The 13,899-nt window shown below is 41.7% G+C and overlaps 1 long non-coding RNA gene across 1 annotated transcript in view; it reads right to left on the minus strand.

Annotated features, from left to right (window-relative positions):
- LOC148057030 (uncharacterized) overlaps window positions 1–13,899 on the minus strand; it is a 23,623-nt gene continuing 9,724 nt past the window's right edge. Inside the window, exons 3-4 of the long non-coding RNA XR_015701058.1 lie at window positions 6,048–6,188; window positions 1–138 (exon numbers count right to left, since the gene is read on the minus strand). This is a non-coding gene — a long non-coding RNA (uncharacterized LOC148057030). The remainder of the gene's footprint in view (window positions 139–6,047; window positions 6,189–13,899) is intronic.

Below are 13,899 nucleotides of genomic sequence, written 5' to 3' on the forward strand. Positions count from 1 at the left end.
CTGCCTTGTTTATACAGACTATTCCATTGTCTTCCATGAGTGTGTCGTCACTGTTTAGTTGCGTGAACCAGGGCGTGTCTTGCGTTCTTCTTGCTGTGGTGTCTGCATCTGCTGACAGCAATATAATTCCTCTGGTCTCTAAAAAAACAAACTCTTAACATGTTTCCCAGTGGTAGAGCTACCCTGGGGAAAGGACAAGATTCCATGGATTTTAAATAAAATCTATGGCAAGGCAATCAGGGGTTGTCTCTGATCATAGAATGGTTCGGGTTGGAAGGGGCCTTTAAAGATGATCTAGTACAATTCCCCTGCCATGAGGGACGTTTTTCACCAGATAAGGCTGCTCAAAGCCCCATCCAACGTAACCTTGAACACTTCCAACGATGGGGCATCCAGAAGACTGTTACTTATTTTTGTTCCCGGACTACAGACTTTGGTTTGTTAATATGAGGGTTTTTAAGGTAAGAGCTCTACAGGCAAAGAGAAAAAATAAGCAGTGACTAGAGGCTTCTGTGACTCCACAACAGCAGTGTCTGATCATCCCACGTGTCTTTTTCACACACTGATCTTCATAATCCTTTTGGGAGCTGGGAAAGTGCTATATCCCTTATAGGGAGAGAAGTCTCAACATCTGCCTCTAAATGGTTTGAGTGTGAAATGAGTCATTTATTTTTATAAGAAGACTGTGGCGGAGAACATAACTAAGTCCAAATTTCTGGCATCACTGGACCCTTTGTGAACATAAATGGCCATATAGATGTGTCTGTTAATATGGAGAGATTCAGATGTAAAAAAGATGAGAAAGAAATGCAAAATGGCAAGTTAGAAACAGGTAGGAGACCTTTGAAGATGAATGCTTGTACTAGTAAGAGAAGTGGGCTCGATCCCTTCTTGCCTGGCTCTATCTTTGTCTTGTGTCTCAGCCTGCCATGTGGTACTTCTATCATTTACTTTCTCTGTATGCATTCCAGCATCCTTTCACAGCATTTAATTCTGATATTAATGCTGATGAAAAAGTACATGCACTTGCTGCTAACTGGTGAGCTGGCACCTGATAAGCCCAGCTCTGAGCCCCAAAAAATTCTGCATTTGTCTTAATGAGTGCTTGCATGGTGGGACTGCCAGGAGAAGGTGGTAAGACCTCCTTCTATTTACTGGCAACTGGATCTTCCCATTTACATTGCCCTATAGCTTGGACTCACTCTGTACTGAACTCATCTCCAAGCTGAACTTGTCCTTGGGGTCACTGCTTGATACTTTTAGCGACATCCCCATCTGGAACTGGGAGCAAAACCTGCCTGCTCCAGGTGCTGTCTAGCTCATGTGCTTACTGAAGCCAAATAGTAGCCATGGCGATGTGCTCCCCGCAGTGGCAAACACATGAAAATGAAGATGAAATACATGCCAGAATTCTACTTTACTTTTTCTAAATCCAAAAAGGCAATCCTTAGTTATAGAAAAAAGAGGTCAGGGTGCTTAATAATTTTAACACAGTTGTCCATGTGATCTCATTTTCTTTGTAGGGATAAGCATTTAATGTGCGCCTGGAGGAAAGATTGCTCCTCACTTAGTTTTTCAGGTGTAAATTCTCAGGCCCTTCTTTGAGGAGACTATTTCTAGACAATATGGAGACAGTTTTCAGTGTGAAATTACCTTATTTTGGAGTGCACTCCTGGGCTACTGGGTGCATTTTACCTCAGTTCAGGAGTCAGCAGTTCCCCTTATGACTTGAAGTCAAATCAAAGCTTTTTTTATGTACAAAGTGCTTTCAAAGGAGTGTTTGACTAGATCTGAATCTGGAGAAAACTATTGTGTCTTTCTTCACTCACTAGGGACAAACATCTGAGTTTATATCGATTTTATCTGAGTTTATCGATTGATATTGGGACAACTAATGAGAGGAAGGCTGGAGAGCCTCAAGAATTTGATCAGAAAGTGGGAGGGGTTGAGAAGATCAGAGTAGTATGCACATCATTTAACTTGAATATATTTTAGTAGCATAGACTTACCACAAATAACATATAAAGTAGGGTGCAGTTTGGTGCTTTGAAGCATTCTTGCCTCCTGAGTGGTAGAGTATATACTGATACACTCATCAGGACTGATTATGGTCTGCATTAGATCAAATCTTGGTCATTAGATTAAATCTTTAATTGGTGGCCTACAATATTCTGTGCTTGTTTGGTCTTTCTCTGGCTCAACACATCTTGCACCTTTTGCTGCACAATGACAGTCTTGCTAGTAGAGAGGAAAGGACTTCTTTCAGTATGGAAAGGAATGGGCTGAAAAGTGGGGAAACACAGCTTTGACTGAGTTGTTTAGCTATCCATCATAGAATCACAGAATCATAGAATGGCTTGGGTTGGAACGGACTTTTAGAGGTCATCTAGTCCAACCCCCCTGCAGCGAGCAGGGATGTCTTCAACTAGATCAGGTTGCTCAGAGCTCCGTCCAACCTGACCTTGAATGTTTCCAGGGGTGGGGCATCTACAACCTCATAACCTCATAATCATAAACAGCATCTCTTTCTCTATTCTTTTTCTAAGAAAAGGTGGACTATGTCAGGGCCTTGAGTACACTAACAGGTCTTAGTGGCTGTGACCAGCCTCACCCGGTCCCCATGTAAGCTTAGCTTAGTCTTCAGTCCCTCCCTGAGCTCAGCTAGGCCTGGCCATGGACCCCATTGACCCTGACCCATGGACCTGCTTCATCACCACAAGCTTTTTCCTGTCTTCTGGGACTTGGTTGAACCTGGCTGCCGTCCCAGGCCTGCCCTGCTCACCTCTCAGGTACTGTGGGACAGGCCCCAGCTGACATGGCCGTGCTGCTTGTGGCCCCCCACTCTCCATCTTGTGGGGAGCTGCCCGCCTTGGCTGCGTCCTGACAGACTACTCTTGGTCTGCAGCTATAGCTTGCACCTTGAGTGCCATCTAGATCTTTCTGTGACTAGCCAAAGAAGCTTCCAGGGCATTTGCAGACTTCTGAACTGACTTGTGTCCTGCTCATTTCACCTAGAATCACAGAATATCTCAAGCTGGAAGGGACCCATAAGGATCACCGAGTCCAACTCCCTGCTCCTCGTGGGATTACCTAAAACTAAATCATATGACTAAGAGCATTGTCCAGACACTTCTTGAACTCTGACAGCCTGGGTGTCGTGACCTCTTTACTTGTCAAAGTGCTAGAAGAGGTGGAAGATCCTGGCATGATTTCCACAAAAGGAAATTTATTTGCAATCCGAATAGTTTAGAGCTATAGCCTCTCTCAAGGAGAAAAATAGGAAAGGATTAGGAGAAATAATCCAAGTTTGCCTCCTTGTGGTGCTGTCCTGTTGTTATGCCTAGAAAGGGACCGCTTTTTGCTTTTCTTTGTGTGAATTCCTCCCTGTTCGCTGCTGAGACTGGAATAGCTGTGGTCCTAACAGATTGCTTAGAGCATCCCTGGCTTTTCAGGACTTCAGTTGTGATTTTGGAGACTGAATGCCAGCTAGCATTGTTCAGCCAGGACAAAGACAGCACGCAGTTTTGCCTGATAATATCCGATACTACAATGCAGTGCTCCTGCACTGTGTGTGTAACACAGAAATTTTATCCAAAGAAGCGTAATGACAATATAAAAAAACCTTAATATCTTTCTCCTGGATTACTACTATTATCATTTGTATTAGGTGCATTTGAAAATGAAAAGGCAGTGCGATTCTAACAATTAATTTATAGCACACAGTTATGCAGCTGGAGCTATTCAGTCAAAGCACTGTTCTGTGGGTAAAAGAACCCAAACTGTCTGCAGCAAGAGAGTCTGGTACTGTCTGAGAGAGAGCAGGAAGCCAATAAGCATTAAAAATTAGCTGAAATTAGCAGTAAAAATATAGCTGAAATATAAGAACTTGCAGGGAAATATAAGGAATTACAGGGAAAGGCCTAGGAAACAGTTAAGGGCTTTTCTCCTTAAGCAGCCCTCATCCTCTGGCAGTTTTATGAAAAATCTTAGACCCAGGGAGGACTGGAACAACATTCTTTGAGGCTGGTGGACTTATTCACCAGCAAAGCTTCAGCTTGCTTACCAGGTACCCCTGAGCTTTGGCATCCTTTCCGCCATAAACAAAACCAGGCACAACGAAAAGTAAAAGCCACACCAGGCTACAGACTTTTAAAAATTATTTCTGAATTACACCTTCTTATCATTCTTCTTAGGAAGTAAGGAACTTTGCAGTCAATAGCTGTAATAAACTCATATAAATGAACAACAGAAAAATCTTGGACAGCCTCTGATTCCCAGCCTAAGAAAATGCAGACTACAGAAAGCCAAATTCTGTATTTTTTGTTTAGAAAGCATGATTGTCTGAAAGCCATAAAAAAAAATCATTCTTTCAGAATTTCGCTAAAAGCCTTTGATTAAAAACACTGACAGATGGCTTTCCCCAGGACAATGGACAAGTTACAAACCCCACAATGGTGAGTGGGTAGACCACATGCTGGGTATGGTGCTGGCTGCAGCCACTTGAAAATACCAGTTTGTAAGTAGCTCATAAAAGAGAGAAAAGACGACATGAAAACACTAACATTGTTTGTGGGTTAATTGGTAATAGCAGTATATTTGGAAGTAGGGACTACATGGGACTTAGAATTCACAAATTTAAGCCGAAAACTGTATATTTAGAGCAGCCATTCCAGCACCTGTACAAGAAGGACCGTTGTCCACACGGAAATTCTCAGTGTGAAGTTCATAATAGTGCCTTGCTGCAGTTTTTCCCTCTGTGTCCTGACTGCTCTACATCTTGTTCTTTGAATGAATTTGCCTCACATGTTTTTCCAACAAATTGTGAGGGCTTGCTCATAAACTAGAGAACTTGGCAGACTCTTGCCTACACACCTTAGTTGCCTGCAAGCCTAAACAAGGCGGTTCAGCATTCTCACCTCACATGCAATTAGTGTTGCTTTTCAACATGATGTAGAGAAAGAAGCAAGCAACAGGAATGTTTCTCTAGCACCTTCTTTTTTGACATAGCTTTGGATACTGTAAGGAGTTTGCCAGTGTCCAGGAGGACACATGTCGTCTTTGAGGAAACTATCTTGGTAACCACAGAAGGTGTTCTTTGCTACCAGCTCATGGTGCCTCATTTTCTGAAGGGGAGAGACTCAGGGTCTGGATGACAGGTCAGAGTCCTTGAGTTCCCTTCTGTACAAGACTCCTCCAAAAACTCTTCTCCAAGAAATGGAGTATAGGAATGGCTACATGGTCCCTTACACAAGTAGCCTCCTCTTTCAATCCATCTTGCAAAAAGCGGAAGGGGATTTAGTCTGACAGTAAAATCTTGATCTAGAACCGCAGTAGACAGCAAGACACAGAAAAAGGATCAGCCTCACCCAGGTGAATATGTAATTAATCTATGCATTTTCAAATTCAAATAAATCTACAAGCGAGGATATTACTCCACGCCAACATGCGAAGTAAGTTAACAGAAATCTCAAGAGAGAGCACAGTGTTTGGAGTATGGAGTCTGAGTCTAAATAACAGAGCCTAGTTTCTCGTAACTTTATTTTCCTTAACTGCAAGTTCCAGTTTTTTCTTTTCTTTTTTTTTTTTTTTAACGGTTGGTAGTTTCTCTTTATCTCATAATAGCTGAGCCCTCAGTGGAGACACTTGAACGAGCTTTCAGAACCAACTGTGAGTTTATACAAACTTGTAGGAACTTATTCTTGGCTTATTTTAATCAAATTTGACATAGTGTAAAGGTCCCAGTAAATACAAAAGTTGTTGGCTGGGAGGAAAAGTGAGCTGAGAAACAGGTAGGCACCTGTTAAATCTCATTTTCTTGGAAAACCAAGCTAAAAAATCTCAAGGAGGTGTTTGTGACTTACAAGCTGTTATTTATTTTTCAAATGAAACAAGAAAGAAAAGGGCAAAGAAACTTGTCCTTTTCTCTCATGTCCAGCCAAGGCAGTGAGATCCTTTTGACCCATTGCTTCCTCAGAACACTCCCCACTTGCCCTGTTTTAACGTCCCTTGCAAAATCACGTTACTTTAATATCTGCAATGCAGCCTACCTGAAGGCTCCATCTGGATAATGAGGTAGTGCAGCAAATACAGAAGCACTCAGGGCATGAGTAACCAGTGTGAATTCTTGAGGGTCCACAGTTATTTTCTATCCACTTTCCACAGCTAATTGCTATGTGTAAGCTCTGCACCTGCAGTGGGAAAAAAGAGGTGACTATTTTAAAAGCTCTGAATAGAAATTCGGCACATGGGTACTCAGATCAAGGTCCTGGTTGAGGAGAGGAGAATAGGAAGTAAAGGGTCATGTTTGGGTCCATACATTCCCTAAGGTGTGATGCTGGCAGGGCATCAAAACCTGGTCCACTGCGGAAAACTATCGGCAACGTCACAGTGACTACAGTAGGTGTTTGCTTTCAGGCTGATGTGGGAAAATTATAATTTCTTAACCTGTTTCAAGCTGGCTCATGAATGTGTGGAAACCCAGGGATGTTCCTGTCAAAAGCGGGTCCCACTTCCTTATGCAGGACAAATGAACCTTTTCTAGATCTAAAATCAGATTGTCAAACCCCAAAATTCAAGTACAGAGTTAAAACTAAGAGTATAGGGCTTTTCTAAGCCTACAAATACCACCATTAATTTAAAAATTAAAAGAATGTTTTAAGAACTTAAAAGGAAATGCATTCTTTTCCCTTCTCTTACCTCTGCCCCAAGAAAACCTTCTCCCAGCACTCACTGATTTCTAAGTTCCTCTTATGCACACAGGTCAAAGTTGCAAGCTTTTCTGAGTAGGCATAAGGCACCTTTTCCCCCTTCTTCTCTCCACTCTATTAATGAATACAGGGTTTGGTTTTTTTTAATTTTGTGCTTGCTGGGGACAGAATTGTTAAGAAAAATACCCAGAACTGCAGGGCTCACGACAGAAAAGCAAGTGCTGATACCATCACTGAAAATGCCTCCCAAAAGAAAACAACAAAGGTCAGTGTCTGGGATAAATACCAAGGAATTCAAAATAGCGGAAGTTTTTCAGGTCTCTCCTGGTTAGGTTATGTCTACAGGCAGTTCATGGAGAGAAGGGATGTAGTGTCATGGCCTAGGATTAGTCTTGCATCTCCTTTGCTTGCTCCATGTAATATCCTATGACACACTAATAGTGGTTGGGACTGACTCCAACAGCCTAGGCTAATGAAGCTCATTCCTACAGGTCACAAAGCCCTTGTATGCCTCTTACAAAAGGAAATGAAATTGCATTATGTCCCTGATATAACCCCTTTAGTTTAAAATTAATTTAATTATGTTATTATAATAACATAATTATTATACTATTATAATTAATTGTGTTATTATAACATAATTATTCCCCTCATGCCGAGGAAGGTTATGGCGCAGATCATCCTGAGTGCTATCACGTGGCACATACAGGACAACCAAGTGGTCAGACCCAGTCAGCGTGGGTTTATGAAAGGCAGGTCCTGCTTGACCAACCTGATCTCCTTCTATGACAAGGTGACCCGCTTAGTGGATGAGGGGAAGGCTGTGGATGTTGTCTACCTGGACTTCAGTAAGGCCTTTGACACCGTTTCCCACAGCATTCTCCTGGAGAAACTGGCTGCTCATGGCTTGGATGAGCGTACTCTTCACTGGGTAAAAATCTGGCTGGATGGCCAGGCCCAAAGAGTGGTGGTGAATGGAGTTAAATGCAGTTGGTGGCCAGTCACAAGTGGTGTCCCCAGGGCTCAGTGTTGGCGCCGGTTCTGTTTAATATCTTTATCAACGATCTGGATGAGGGGATCGAGGGCACCCTCAGTCAGTTTGCAGATGACACCAAGTTGGGCAGGAGTGTTGATCTGCTGGAGGGCAGGAAGGCCCTACAGAGGGACCTGGACAGGCTGGACTGATGGGCCAGGGCCAACTGGGTGAGATTCAACAAGGCTCAGTGCCAGGTCCTGCACTTGGGTCACAACAACCCCATGCGACGGTACAGACTTGGGGAGGAGTGGCTGGAGAGCTGTCTGGCGGAAAAGGACCTCGGGGTGTTGGTTGACAGCCACCTGAACATGAGCCAGAAGTGTGCCCAGGTGGCCAAGAGGGCCAATGGCATCCTGGCCTGTATCAGGAATAGTGTGGCCAGCAGGACCAGGGTGGAGCAGGATGGTGCTCCTGTATTTGGCACTGGTGAGGCCGCACCTCGAGTACTGTGGTCAGTTTTGGGCCCCTCACTACAAGAAGGACATCGAGGTGCTGGAGCGTGGCCAGAGGAGGGCAACGAAGCTGGTGAAGGGTCTGGAGCACAAGTCTTATGAGGAGCGGCTGAGGGAGCTGGGGTTGTTTAGTCTGGAGAAGAGGAGGCTGAGGGGAGACCTTATTGCTCTCTACAACTGCCTGAAAGGAGGTTGCAGTGAGGTGGGGGTCGGTCTCTTCTCCCTAGTAACGAGTGATAGAACGAGAAGAAACGGCCTCAAGCTGCACCAGGGCAGGTTTAGGTCAGATATTAGGAAAAACTTCTTCACCGAAAGGGCTGTCAGGCCCTGGCCCAGGCTGCCCAGGGAAGTGGTTGAGTCTCCATCCCTGGAGGTATTTAAAGAACGGATAGATAAGGTGCTTGAAGACAGGGTCTAGATGAACTTGGCAGTGACAGGTTAACGGTTGGACTCGATGATCTTAAGGGTCTTTTCCAACCTTGATGATTCTATGATTCTATGATTCTATGTTGCCCTTAGCCTTTTGTCCTGGGACACCAGGAGATCCTGCTATATAGAAGGTCATATTTCAAGATTCAGATCTCCCAGGTATAATCCCAGCTGCTGTCAAGCTTTACATTCCATGTCCAAAAGACAGCACTTGCACCACTGGGCCAGCCAATATATTGGGAAGTGGTTTGTGTGTCTGGCATCGCTGCCTCCTTAGGTTTATTATCTGTGAGCAATCAGTATATAATCAACGAGTAGCTGCCCAGGGCTAAGATTAAACAATTAGTACAACTAGTTGGATTTTCAGAAGTATACCACAGGCATAGTCCAAGGCATCTATTTGTCTAATGAAGGATTAGGAGCAATTAAGAGAAGTAAAATGCAATACTTGCATGGTATCCACTAATAGCCATCATGCTGGGCTGGCACAAAACACTTAAGAAATGTGTTTTTTAAATGCAATCAATTTCCTCCCAAGGTTAATCCTCCAGGCGGATCATGGTACACTTAAAGAAAATACCATACTAGAACCTGGTGTCTATAGACAGAGAAGAAAAAAGCATTCCATCGAGGTAAGTTATGTAGCAGTAATCCACAAATCCAAATAAAGATCTAGGGTCTGTGCCTCAATGAGCTAGTTTCAGTTAGGAGAGGAGAGCTCTTGATCCATCAGTTCAAGGATGTAGAACTGAAAAGAAATGGACGGTGGTCCTGCACCTGAAATTCAGCAAAGGACTCACTATAAACTCTGATTCATGTTACGTAGGAGATAAGATCAGTTAGTCCATGAGTCTTTGCTGAGAACAGAAAAAGGACTCACCCCAAGGGTATCTGTGAGGACAAACTGGATTCTTTTGTGCATATGATGTTTCTCCCCAGATATTTACAAGGAAGTTCTCAGTATCCCTTCTCTTCACATGGCAGCTCTCCAGGGAATCTCAGGAACTGGGAGATGGGAGACTTCAGATGCACATGAAAATTCACCTCCTTAAATCCACATTGTTTACCTGTTCTTTATTCTTATCAGGCAATATAATTTTCCCGGTTCCTTTTTGAGTCTGGGCAATACTTTTGCTTACCTCAGTACCTGCTTTGTCTGCCTCAGCTGTAACATTTACCTTTTAAGGATGCTTTTTTTGGCTTTTTACCAAAACATTTTTACCTTCTGTTTTGCTTAGATAGTTGTAAATGACACATACCCTGAAAAAACTCCTATGAAGAGTTTCTCTTTGTTACCCTTTGCTAACCCATAATTTGTAAAAGCTGAAGTAAAAATCAGCTGGGAATAGTTAAACTCCGATGCTTTTGCCAATTTCTCTTTCAATAATACAGGTCAGCTTTAAATAAAGAGCATAAAATACTCTAACAAAAACAAGCACGCACAAAATAATCTGGTAAACATAAATAATCATAAGTGAGGACGGGTTCTTAGACTTTGAGCAACTGAGTATCTACATCAAATAATTAGATTCTTGAGCTGACTGATCTGATGACATCAGAAAAGAACAAGAAAATACTGCGCAGTTGATCCATGGAAGCTATGCAGGGATTGTGCATTGTGCATTGCCCACAAACCTTATGTCCTCCTTAGGTAGTAGTCCCAAGACTATTTATTTCCCTCTGTCTGGTTGGTACCCTTGGTCTACCTCATCCTTGGACTCTTCAGGCCTCACAAAAAGCTTTGACGATAACTAGGCCTGGAGAGGGGGAAGGAAAAGGCGACAGAGTAGAAAGGGAGGGAGGAGATGGCTGGCACTGGCTGAAGACAGTACCGGAGGAGTAACCACAAAATCTCCTGTCTTAGTCTGAAATAAGCAACCAAAAAGAAAGAGGCTGAACATGGTTTTGCCACCTTCAATTAAGTTTATAGATAGAATTATTAATTTTAACCTTAGAGATTCTTTAAACTTTGTTTTTGGAGAAGACAAGTAAAAGTTCCATTTGAAAAATGAGAAACTTTGATTATAGGTAAGTAGGACACAGAAAACTTCGAACTTAACTGAACAATGTGCAACTGCTTGTTTTGTCCCTGAGCACGAGCAACAACACATGACCATTTCCTGCCCTTACATGAAGATGTTTCAAATATAATAATCCTCTTAAAGGTGGTACCGCAGTGCAATATTCACTTACCTACTTAACATCACTTCTACGGGTTGACTGAATTATATTACCTGTTCTTTGTATGTTGGACCACTGCTCTTCAGTTATAAAGGAATTATAATTATATAATTATTTTTATGGTACCTTATCAATGTCTAAGAAGCTTTCAACAGATATTGATTATATTATACATATTATCGATTATATTATACATATTCAAAGGCACAGATGAAGGTGACTTGTCTGTGATTTACATGGCATTGATTGTTTGAATTGTAGCCTTGTTGTAAAACACTGAAGTTGCAGTTAATAAATCCATGTAATTTCCAGCGGTAGCTGCACTTCTGGGCCTGGGGACGTGACGTAAGTTGGCGTGTATCCTATACCTCTGCCGTCTGTGCAAATTTACATTTCCAAATGCAATGGTACGTCAAAGTCTCTGTTAACCTGATAAATTCTGTTTGGCAAGCAAGAATGATTTGTGTGGTTTGGCTAACCTAAGAGCTAGCATTAACTTCCCATTTCTGCTTCTTTCCCCTTAGCAGGGAAGCAGAAGGAAGAAGATCCTAAAAGAAAGGATGAGTTGTGATGAAATGTGGATCCAGTCACTTCAGGTGAAACAAAGTAATTAGGTAGCCTAATAGGTGCTGGGCACAGGTTGTGCAAGGAACCAGTCCAGCTACAAAATATAGATCCTCCCTTTTAATCTTGATAAAGGTTCCGAACTGACAGAATATATTGTATTGCCCTGCTTTGCTCCCCCTCGTTTCCCTCAAATAAAAGTGACTGATTTGTTCGCGCAGAGTGAGTGGGTGTCTAGGATTTTGTAAGACAATTCTCATTGTGCAATGCGCCAGTTCTCAGCTGAGATTGGTTGAATAACTTGACGTGATTTTAATATACTGCCTCCCTTGGGGAGAATAAAGAAGAATCACGTAGACTCATTACGAAAGGTGAGGGACAGTGAATGCACATTGGTAATTGTAGAAGATAATTGTAAGAGAGTAATTCTGCAAAAGGCAATTTTAATTGTTTGATTTTCTATTTCAATTGCTTCTTCAGACTTTTTTCAGAAATTTGTTTCAATCGTTCAAAAAAGACAGAAAAGGTGATGGTAAGAGCTGAAGGTACAATTCCTTAAAGAACTCTGATATTTCACTGATGAAAGAGAAGAGGAGGACGTAACATGGTCACTGTCCATAACAAATGGAAGGAATACAAAGAAAATCTGAGTAGATCTCAAGTGCTTTGGTTTTCTTTAAACCTTAAACTTGTGCTGCCTCCAGCAATGACTGTTTAGAAAAAGAACGTTATCAACCCTAGCACTGAAGGACACATTAAATAGGATTCATCTTGCCTAGCTTTATGAAGTTAAGCATCTAGTCTAAGCTAGTGTCTAGGTTCTCTTGTCAATGAAGTAAGATAGCCATCTCCAGATGCAATTTATGCTGTCCATTATTCTCAAACGATTATAGAGCAAGAATAAATAAATCATTTAGATTATGCATTTTTAGACAGCTAAAGCTAAGTGAATGAATTCATTCACTGTATCTGAACTATTCTGATGCTCACATCATCCTTTTTTGAGACAGGGAGATGCCATGGAGCACTTTCAATATCTGTACTACCATACACCATAATCCTTAAACCTGTAGATGATAAAAAGAGGTTAGTGTGTTAAATGAAATACTCTACTTGCAATATAGTGAAATAAAGATGAGTTAAAAATACTTATGTTTACCTACTACTATGTTCAAGTCTTCCTTTTTTTTGTTATGATTTTATAGTCACATTTTTTCATCCCTCATTTTCAGATCATTCTGTTTCTGTATTAGTCAGTCACAAGCAGAGCAAAGAAAGCTGCTCAAATTAAAAGTAATTTTATACAGTCTGCACATTCAGTATCCTGTATATATTGCCTGAGGACTCTTTAGTGTAAGTAAATATGAATATGCCTTTTTTAAAAAACGTATTTGCAGTGCTGCAATATTGGCTATATTAGCCCAGGAAAATGTCACGTGGCTATACTGTTTCCAATGCCTGAATTAGTTGAAAGAGTTAAGTCTAGAGCAATATGAGCTCAGCCTCACTCAAGATAACTCATTCTTGTTCATGTAGAGTGTCGAGAGCCTGTATACATGGGCACTGAGTTTTTCTCTATCGACAAAGAGGAGCTGGACTCAATGATCCTTATGGTTCCCTTCCAACCTGAGCTATTCTACGATTCTAACATGATCTGGCTGGGATCACATGGGAATTTGAAGGCTGAGAAAGAATATAATAAATTTCCAAATTCTGGAATAAAATCCTAAGGGCTGTTTTCATTAATGATGTTTTGAGAGGGGCAGCGTGCTGTCTGATAATCACCTACAAGCAACAAGGGGGGGAAGGCCATGGGAGAGCAATGATGTCTACATGCCAATTCTGTGCTGCACCTGAAAAAGACAAAACTTATATCAGTCAAGGAATCACCAGCAGTGCAAGAAAAAATTTAGTGGTCTTGTACAAGACTGGGGAAGTTTCTTCTAGATGATTGTGTGAACTCTTGGTTGCCCGTTCCACAGAAAGATTAATTCAAAATTAAAGACAGAGGGCTACTTGATAGATCAGAGAAATGCTGTGTTGAGTGTATGATCGGAAGCTAAAAGAACGCAGCCAATTTTCAGGTGATATTGCCAATATTTTTGTCCAAGTGAAAAGTCAAGAACCAATGCAACTGTAATTTATATACATGTATTTAAATTTTGTAGAACAATATGATTTTCGGCTGTTCTTTGTAGGAGCCTAGTAGGTGAGAAGAAATACTACATTTGCTCTCACTGATGTAGTGCTTAAGGACACGAAGTACTTTCCATGAGATCTAGTGAAAGAAGCACATTAGGCTCGTTTTGTTATAGAAGCGACTTCTCAGGAAGATAATTTATAGTGTTGTGCAATGTGTTTTCACCTACTATTTGATGTGACTTGTCTGTACCCGTTGACATACCTCAGAAGAAGACTGGGTGGATCTTTATCTTATGAGGCAAGTTGTAATAACCAGTTTTCTCCAAATAATAGTATAGACAAAGCTTTCTACAAACGATATCTGTGAGTCTATGCAGAGTGTGGACAC

Source organism: Nipponia nippon, unplaced genomic scaffold (assembly GCF_047370975.1).
Source record: "Nipponia nippon isolate SJK-2023a ecotype South Korea unplaced genomic scaffold, ASM4737097v1 scaffold_10, whole genome shotgun sequence".
Classification (NCBI taxonomy): Eukaryota; Metazoa; Chordata; class Aves; order Pelecaniformes; family Threskiornithidae; genus Nipponia; species Nipponia nippon.